Genomic DNA, 10,172 nt, shown 5'->3' with positions numbered 1-10,172 from the left:
TATACTCAACAAGCAGTCAGATCATATTACACCTCGTGTCACATCCTCCAAAGACTTCCCATCTCTTCAGGATAAAAGCCAAGACCTTACGGGAGCCTTTTATTTCCTACTCCAAGCTCCTCAGTCTCCATCTTCTGTTTCTCCCCACTTTTCTGGCTCCACTCCAGCCAGATTAGCCTCTGTGCTCTTCCTGAACTCAGCAGGCATGCTTCTGCCTCAGGTCCTTTGTACTTGCTGGAAAGCTTGCACCCTCTCTGTCCTACCTCCACCCGCCCTTCACCAACTTCAAGTCATTTCTCAAAAGACATCTTCTCAGTCAGCTTTCTTTGTCCAGCCTATTTAACATTACAATGTCCCCTCCCTTCCTAGTCCTCTGTCCTGTTTAACTTTCTTTTTTTTTTAATAAATTTATTTATTTCTTTTTGGCTGCGTTGGGTCTTCGTTGCTGCACGCAAGCTTTCTCTGGTTGTGGCGACCGGGGGCTACTCTTTGTTGCGGTGCACGGGCTTATTGTGGTGGCTTCTCTTGTTGCGGAGCACGGGCTCTAGGCACGTGGGCTTCAATAATTGTGGCTCACAGGCTCTAGAGCGCAGGCTCAGTAGTCGTGGCACACGGGCTTAGTTGCTCCACGATATGTGGGATCTTCCCGGACCAGGGCTCGAACCCTTGTCCCCTGCATTGGCAGGCGGATTCTTAACCACTGCACCACCAGGGAAGCCCTGTCCTGTTTTTCTCCATAGCATTTACCAACCCATCACCATACGCAACCCGTCACCATCTGATACCCTATGTAGTTGACGATTTTTATTTAAATATCATCTAAAAGAGTGCCCCCCATAACTCTAGAATATCTGGGAAGTCCCCAGGCAGCTGATCTCTGAGTTATACAAACTAATAAAATAACTCATAACTGTCATTAAAAGATCAGTTTTCTTGCTTTTTAATTACCTCTCCCTTTATAAATAGCTATAATTGATATTTATATATGTCATGACTAATATCTCCAGAAGGGAAAAACAGCCCCTATGAAAGATAATCATTTGTTAGCTCCAGATCTGCTTATATATATTGCTGATGTGGAGCATATCTTAGTGTCAGATGGACGCTGGATCTTTCTGTACAAGTGGGATGTGAGAAGTGTAAATTCTTTTTTGTTGTTGTTGTTGCGGTACGCGGGCCTCTCACTGTCGTGGCCTCTCCCGTTGCGGAGCACAGGCTCCGGACGCGCAGGCTCAGCGGCCATGGGTCACGGGCCCAGCCGCTCCGCGGCATGTGGGATCTTCCCGGACCAGGGCACGAACCCGTGTCCCCTGCATCGGCAGGTGGTCTCTCAACCACCGCGCCACCAGGGAAGCCCAGAAGTGTAAATTCTTATGTGCAAATCAGAACATTCTACAGTTAATTAATTTAATACAGGCAAGACGTCTTCTCAAAATCCTATCCAATGAATTTAACCATCAGCTTTAGGGGTAACTAAATAGTACAGCCTCAGCCGTGGCCTTAACTCCATTCTGTTAATTTTGCAGTCTTATGATTGATGTATTCTCGTTTATTGCTTTCATTAACTGTAAACTTTTCAAGTCCAAAGCTTATGTGTGTGTGGAAAGGAGTCTTCTATTTCCTTTAGTCTGTGTGGCAGTCAGGAATTTAGTTTACAAATATTTCCAGATGACTCCCTGTGCGTTGATGCTGGGGATGCAGCATTGAGCAAGTTGGATAAGGGCCATCCAGAGGAATGGGGAAGACAGAGGTTGCATTGGAGCCATGAGTGTTACAAAAGTGAGCAGAGCAAGCCCTTGTTGTGTGTAACTAAGGGACCAAATTTTGCAGAGGTTCTGGGGGGCGGAGGGTGGGGGAACCAGGGTCAAGAAATACTGCTCTGAAAAGTGGGGTTTAACCTTTAACTTTCTTGGCAAATTTCGCAAAGAAGGGAGGACTCTTCGGACAGAGAGAAGAGCGTGTGCAGAGAAAAACCTGGATGTGGCAGAAAAGATGAAATGTTCCAGAAGCAGAAAGAAAACCCGTTAAGACTGGAAAGGTGGACATGGTCTTGGAGTCTGAGTGAGGGCTGTTAGGCTGGATCCTAAGGGCAAAAGAAGACAGTGAAAAGTTTGAAGTCAGGGATCCGTTTGCTCTGTAGTCAGTTGGTCTCTGCAGCCTTTTGATTTTCTGACCATGTCCTTGCCTAACGGCTGTGCTCTCATGCAAGAACAATTTCAGACTCACTTTCCAGGACTTTAAGGAAACTCATTAAATCCATTTTACTCTCTATCATGCTTATTTGTAGGATATAAAATAGATTTTAAATAACACCTAAAGCACCTAGTCAATAATTACCTAGAAGAAAAGTTATACTTCATTTGTAGTATCTATACTCTTCCATATTTTTCTAGCAGATGCAGTGCAAACAGTATCATATAGTATTTAGAAGAGCATGGATTCTGGAGCTTGGGTTCAAATCCCAGCTCTGTCCCTACTTCCTTGTGTGAACTTGGACAGATTACTGAATTTCTCTGTGCTTTGGTTTCCTCATTTGTAAGTTGGGGGGTAATTATAGGACCTCATAGGTGGAGTGACCACATAATTAATCATCCAAACTGGACGTTTTGGAGATGAAGAGGGTTCTAGCCCAAGTCAATGTGTGTAAAGCACTTAGAATAGTGCCCAGCACAGAGCAAGGCTGGTTATATTGTTATTGAGATGCTTTCATTCATTTCTAAGAAGACTAGAATCACCAACTGATTTTAAACATCAACATGGTTAGAAGGAAGAATTGAGAAATATTTAAAACCAGGGGAATGTGGAGTTTTGTAACTTGAGGATTAAATTTTGACAGAAAACGAAACAAAGAAATAAAAAAACTATATGAAAGCAAACCATGGCTGTGCTTAGAAAGACAAATACATTTGGTGGGCAATACTGGTTAAATACCAATATAAGTACTTTTTAAAGTGGGATTTAAAACTATCTGATTTACAGATATGGGTGTTAATGGGCCAGAAGCATCCATTAGAGGAGTAGTTAATTTAGCTCCAATTAATTAAAGTAATAACAGTTGATGATAGAAAAATTGAAGAAGAAAAAAGAAGGAAATAAAAGTCATTCATTTTCATACCGCTAAAAATACCCACCACTACTTTTTGCTACAAGCTCTTTGTGTAATATGCCACTTTTCTGTATGCTTTCCCCCGTGCATTCACATATATGTGCATGATTGATCTACCTATCATTTTTTTCAAAATTATGATCATCTTATAAATGCATGTGCATTAGTTTCCTAGGGCTGACAGCCCTAGGACAGAACAAAATACCACAAACTGGATGTCTTCAAGAAAGAGAAAGATACTCTCTCACAGTTCTGGAGGCTAAAAGTTCAAAATCAAGATATTGGCGGGGCCCTGCTCCTTTTCAGCCCTCTAGGGGAGGATCCTTCCTTGCCTCTTCTAGCTTCTGGTGGGCGCCAGCAATCCTTGGCCTCCTTGGCTTATGGCAGCATCACTCCAAACCCTGCCTCTGTCCTCACATAGCCTTTTTCCCTGTCTATGTCTCTTGTATGTTCATGTGGCCTTCTAATAAGAGCACCAATCACTGGATTTAGGGCCCAACCTAGTCCAGTACGACCTCATCCTAACTAATTACTTCTGCAAATACCTTATTTCTAAATAAAGTCACATTCTGAGGTTCCAAGTGGACATGAATATTTGGGGGACACCATTTAATCCAGTAGAGCATGTAGTGAAGATATCTGATTTTATGATGTAAGATAGAATACTATCCCTCCATCCCCTGGTATCCCAAAGAGAAGTGTCTGAATCTCCTCTTACCAAGATTCATAGGAAGTCCAGTCTAGCGCCCTTGCATACCTCCCTGCGCACCACCCTAGGAATGTCTGCTTACCTGCTTGGGTCGGGGGTGGGGGGATTCTGATGTCATCTGGGGCCCAGGGAAGATAAGAATGTCCAATCTCCCTAGAGTCACAGAGACTATGGCCTGGATTTGACCACTTCTCAGTGTTAAGTGTGGCCTAGGCATTAGCCACCCACCAGATGGACCATTTGGTAAAAGGCCGGCACCCCAAGGTGCTGCCCTAGCACAGACTCCTGCTTTCATGTTCACGGGCCTAGAATGGTCACTGACACGTGTCAGCTCAGGATACAGCAGACCAGCAGTCCTATCTTTTTCCACGCTCAAGGTAATTTTATGTCAAAAGACCCTCTGCCTTACGCAGGGCCCTCTCAATCTGCCCCAACAGAGTTGTCTAACTTTGAATTTCAGGGATAAGTTATTAGAGTCTCAGTCACTTCCCTTCAGAAGGCCCCTGGGCTCCTTACGCAAATGAGAGCACTTCTCCCAAGAAGGATTTGCACGAAGAAGCACCGGTACAGATAGATTGGCTCAGCCACAGAAAGTATACTGTCCTTCCCTCAGGCATCGGGTACCTAACTGCCTTCTTACATTTCAGAATAAGTTAATGGCTATTAATAATTCTTCTCACAGAAATGAAAGTGTGTGTCAGGAGGCTGGTGGTCTCCTCCTGCAGACCTAGAGGTCTCTGGCAATATTTCTTTTTTGGGGGTGTGTGGGAGTGACAACAGCTTTATTCTCTGACACACGGTTACATGGTTCCACTTTAGAATTCTGTCTTGGGACAAAGGAGCTCCGAAAGAAGTCACTGAACGAAACATTTGAGGAGCTTTTTACATGAAATCTATATCAGTCCCCCAGCATCGCTGCAGGATCCACATTTTCAGCTTTTTTTTTTTTTAACATCTTTATTGGAGTAAATTGCTTTACAATGGTGTGTTAGTTTCTGCTTTATAACAAAGTGAATCAGTTATACATATACATATGTTCCCATATCTCTTCCCTCTTGCGTCTCCCTCCCTCCCACTCTCCCTATCCCACCCCTCTAGGTGGTCACAAACCACCTAGCTGATCTCCCTGTGCTATGCGGCTACTTCCCACTAGCTATCTATTTTACATTTGGTAGTGTATATATGTCCATGCCACTCTCTCACTTTGTCCCAGCTTGCCCTTCCCCCTCCCCATATCCTCAAATCCATTCTCTGGTAGGTCTGTGTCTTTATTCCTGTCCTGCCCCCAGGCTCGTCAGAACCATTTTTTTCTTAGATTCCATGCATATGTGTTAGCATATGGTATTTGTTTTTCTTTTTCTGACATACTTCACTCTGTATGTCCATCCACCTCACTACAAATAACTTAGCTTCGTTTCTTTTATGGCTGAGTAATATTCCATTGTATATATGTGTCTGGCAATAATTTTAAAGCCCCTCCCACCGTGTACTTCTTCGGAAGTTAGTACCGCATCATAATTCATATATTATTCTATCACATGGCTACACTAAAACTTATTTAACTGTTCCCATATTTTGATACATTTAGATGGTTTCCCATCATAAATCAACTGAGGTAAAAATATTCACTTAATGAATATTTATTACTTATCTACTACGTGCTAGTCAATGTTTTAGGTCCAAAGGGTCTTTCATGTTAGTGACAACAGAGGACAGCAAACAAGCCAATGTAAAATATAATGCTTTCATAGTTACCACAAAGGAAAACAAAGCAGAACCAGGTGCCAGAGTAACAAGCGCTGCTGTTCTGCAATAGGGTAAGTGGGAGGGGCCTTACTAAAAAGCTGGCGTTTGATATAACCTGCCCAATCTGAGAACTGGAGAAGGTTCTGTATATAGCACAAGGACGCTCACAGGAAGTTTTGTCTTTTTTGTTTCTGCTGTTTCTTTGTTTGCTAACTATGTCACATATGAATGTGAATAAAATGGAGCTCTCTCCATTAAGTGAAATTGCCACTTAAATCAACCTAAGTGCAATTTGCACAAGCAAATGATGAATAAACTGGATTTAAAAATCGATGGGTGCGCGCTTCCCTGGTGGCGCAGTGGTTGAGAGTCCGCCTGCCGATGCAGGGGACATGGGTTCGTGCTCCAGTCCGGGAAGATCCCACATGCCGCGGAGTGGCTGGGCCCGTGAGCCATGGCTGCGGAGCCTGTGCGTCCAGAGCCTGTGCTCCGCAATGGGAGAGGCCACAACAGTGAGAGGACCGTATACCGCAAAAAAAAAAAAAAAAAAAAAAATCGATGGGTGCTCAAAAAACTATGATTAGTATTATATCTACTCCATGAAACATGCATGTTACGAAATGAAGGGATAAATTGAAAACCGTGAAAAGTGGCCACCAAATCACATTCAGTTGAGTCATGGCTGCATTTATCTGTAAAGTGTTTGTGTTCTTTTTTCCTAAGAGCTTTGACAGTTTATTGCCCATCGATAGTTTTGTCAAACAAAATTGGTATCTAATGAAGACTAGCAGAACTTCTCAGACTCTGAAAGTCTTTCACAACCTATCATTACCATTTACTTACTAAAAAGACCCAGTCTGCCTTTGCAATACTGTCCTGAACTTCAAATACTTAATTTTGTTACACTGAGAAACAAGCTCTTCATAATTTTATACCTTAGTTTAATCATGCTGCAACATTATAGGTAGCCAGATGTTTAAATGTCTTGCACTTAATTTTTAAAGTAAGTGTGTGTGTGTGTTCATTATCAGTCTAGTACTGTGTAACAAACAACCCCAAAACTTGGTGCTTAAAACAGCAATCATCTTATAATGCTCACTCCCTGTGGGGCAGGAATTTGAGCAAAGTTTGACTGGGCAATTCTTATGTTTTATGGAGCAACAACTAAGTCACTCAATGGTATCCCGCTGGTCAATGAGCTGAGCTGGTGGGGACGAAGGTAGCTTCATTCACATGCTGGGCTCCTTTGTGGCGGTGACCAGAAAGCTGGACCCCTTTTCCTCTCCACATGCTCGCAAGGCCCTTCCTCATGGTCTCTGCAGCAGGACAATCAAACAGACTTCATACATGGCAGCTCAGGGCTCCAGGCATGTGTCCCAAGAGAAGCTGCCAGTCTCTTAAGGCCAAAGTCAGCAAACTAGCACAGGGTCACTTCCACTGTATTCTATTGATCAAAACAGCTACAGAGCCCACCCAATTAAGGGGAGGTGACATAGACCCCACCACTCATATAGGGGGAGTATCAGAGAATTTTGTAGCCATCTTTAATCTGCTACAATATATACATTTACCTTTTATTATGGAAAATGTTAAACATATCTAAAAATAGACAAAATTTGTATAAAACTCCATGTCTCCATCATCCAGTTTCAACAGTTTGCATCTCACAGCAAATTTGTTTCATCTATACCTCCCACCTACTTCCTAGACTCCTATATTGTTTTAAATCAAACCTCAGACATCATATTAATTCATCCATCAATGCTAATTTTTAAAGTGTTATGGTACCCGGAAGACAGAACAACTTTTAGAGGGAAAATCTATTCATTTCAGAGGCTTTTCTTTTATTAATACCAAGTTGTTCTTATCTCTTAGAAGATACCTTCCTTCCAGGAAATCTCTAATTATTTGAACACCAAAGAACAGCCACTTTCCTATGTAGCTTCCGGTGAAGCACACACTGGACTAGGAATCAGGAGAACTGGGTTTTAGGATCTCAGCCACTGACCAGCCATGTGATAGCAGCTTTCACTGAGCCCTCACCTGCCACCACATTCATTTTTTTAATTCTATTATTATTCCAATTTCACAGATTGGGCTAGAAAAGGTAAGCAGCTTGCCCAAGATCAAAGAGTGGCAGAGGTGTGATCTTAGCCAGATCACTTGGAAGCTGTTTCCTCCTCCATCCCATGGAGAACATCATCCAACTTCAACCTACTTCACTGGAGAATAATATAACAAATGCTCTCGACAAACCACTTTGAAAATATTCCAAATTGTAATCACGAAAGCTTTTGAGTAGGTAATCCGTTTTCATGGCTCAAAAATCCAAACAATAGAAAATGCTGAAGAGTCTGGCTGCCACTCCTGTTCCATTATTTCACTCCCCTACTCATTTTCTCTGTACAAGTAACCATCTAATTATTATTTATTTATGCAAATGTGAATAAGGGTGTCACTGTGTGGCCCCTTCTTACACAGCAGTAAACACCTTTATATATTCAATCTCTGTGGGAGTTAGTCCTATGCCAGAAAAGAGCTTCCTTGTCCTTTTTTTTTTTTTTTTTTTTTTTTTTTGCGGTATGCGGGCCTCTCACTGTTGTGGCCTCTCCCGTTGCGGAGCACAGGCTCCAGACGCGCAGGCTCAGCGGCCATGGCTCACGGGCCCAGCCGCTCCGCGGCATGTGGGATCTTCCCGGACCAGGGCACGAACCCGCGTCCCCTGCATCGGCAGGCGGACTCTCAACCACTGCGCCACCTGGGAAGCCCCCTTCCTTGTCCTTTTTGATCGCTGCCTAATTACCTCATCATGTAGACATACTATCGTTTATTTAACAAGTTCCCTGTTGATAAACATTAGATTTTTATCTCCAACCTTTTGCTATTACAGACAATCAAGCACTGAGTTTTATTTTTGTGGGAAAACCAAGGTACGGAGTGCCTACGTGCATATATAATGAGAGGGAGTCAGTAGCAGAACCTGGTAGTTCACTGTTTTGTTCAGGGTTATGATTCTTTAACTGCTTTTGACGTTAACACAAGAAGTTCATCAAGCTTAACTAAAGAACCTATACATTCTTTTGGAGTCTTTTCATGAGGGAATCCCCAGGGTAGAGCCCATGGATATACCATTATCATTGTCACCTTTTACCAATCTTTTCTGGATTTGCTTCTTTTAAAACTCTGCCTATAAACGAGATCCTTGTGAACATACTCGTCCAAAGTCTGATGTCTTAGAAGAACTTCTTCTCAGAAAAGGTATTCTGGGATATGTGTTTCTTTTATCACAGTTTGTGCACTTATAAGCCCACGCTGGATTGACTGAGGACATAACACATAACCCAGAGACAACCATGACCGCTGACATTAAAAGAGGAGGCAAATCCAAGGCAAAGAGGGAGGCAACTCATGATTTTAGAAGAATAACATCTCCTTGTTTTCCTCTCTACTTCTCTCCCAGATGAGGAGGTGTGGCTCTCAAGCTGATGCTAAGTAGCTTAAGTTTGCTGTGGCCTAAGTGGGTGATATCAAAGATGGCCCCAGGTTTCCTTTACCACTCTTTTCTTTGTCACTGCCTGAAAGTCTTCACTTTTACTGTTCTTTGTCACTGCCTAGAGTTCCACCAATTACAGATCCATCTGTGTTAAAAGTGCTTCATTTAAAAGGTAAATATCTTCAGTCATTCATGCCTTCAAGTAAATTGATTTACTCAGTCACCCTATCCTAACACTCAGTGTGGATCAGCCATGCAGAACTGGACTATACTGAGGGTTGCAGGGAAGTGGGGTGGTGCTTGTGATAACCAGGGAGAAGAAACCAATGGGAAGGGTGCAGCAGTGGGCAGGATTCTGGGATGCTGGAGTTGGAGAACTCTTATTATTTCATCAGTAGGAGAGAAAGGCAGTAGGGAACAGAGACATGCAGAAGAGAAGTAAGATGGGCCTCCCAAAGAGACATTATCATTTTTGTAATTTCACTCAAGAGTAGCCTTGCTAACTTGGACCTATTAACCAAGAATGTATCGGTTGTGTAACTCTGGCTCTTTCCTCTGTACTGTTGGGCCTGGTTTACTATTCCAAATGTAAATTAGAATCTAGAGATGGCAGAACAAGGTACCACCAGAAAGTAAATACTGGTATAGATGGTTGTTTGGTCAGTGGTGTTCTCAATGACACTACCCCACCGACACTGTGTGTTAACCACAGAATATTTTGTTTCATGGTCTGGATTTCAAAATTCTCAAACATATTATTATACCCACACCAAGAACACGAGGAAACTACATAGGCTGGAGCAAAGATTTTTAAGAAAGGATGGAGTGGGGGAAAGAGAAGCAATACACACATTTTCAAAGAACTAAGTTAATTATTTCCAAAATGATTCGAGAAAAAGAATCTCAGCTTCATGCACATCTCAGTCCCCCATCCTCTCCTCTGCAAAGATTCCCCAAGTGGTTGAAGTCTTTAACATAAGGTGCCAAGCTGTCCTACAAACAGCAAAGCAGCCTAATGTAACATCTGTGTTTTGACAGATCAACTTCTAGAAATCAGGAAAAAAAAAAAATCTTGTAACATCACAAGCAATGAACCCTTTGCAAGCATGACAGATATT

The sequence above is a fragment of the Globicephala melas genome, chromosome 5, assembly GCF_963455315.2.
Source record: "Globicephala melas chromosome 5, mGloMel1.2, whole genome shotgun sequence".
Lineage (NCBI taxonomy): Eukaryota > Metazoa > Chordata > Mammalia > Artiodactyla > Delphinidae > Globicephala > Globicephala melas.
Note: the sequence above shows the minus strand (reverse complement) of the source record.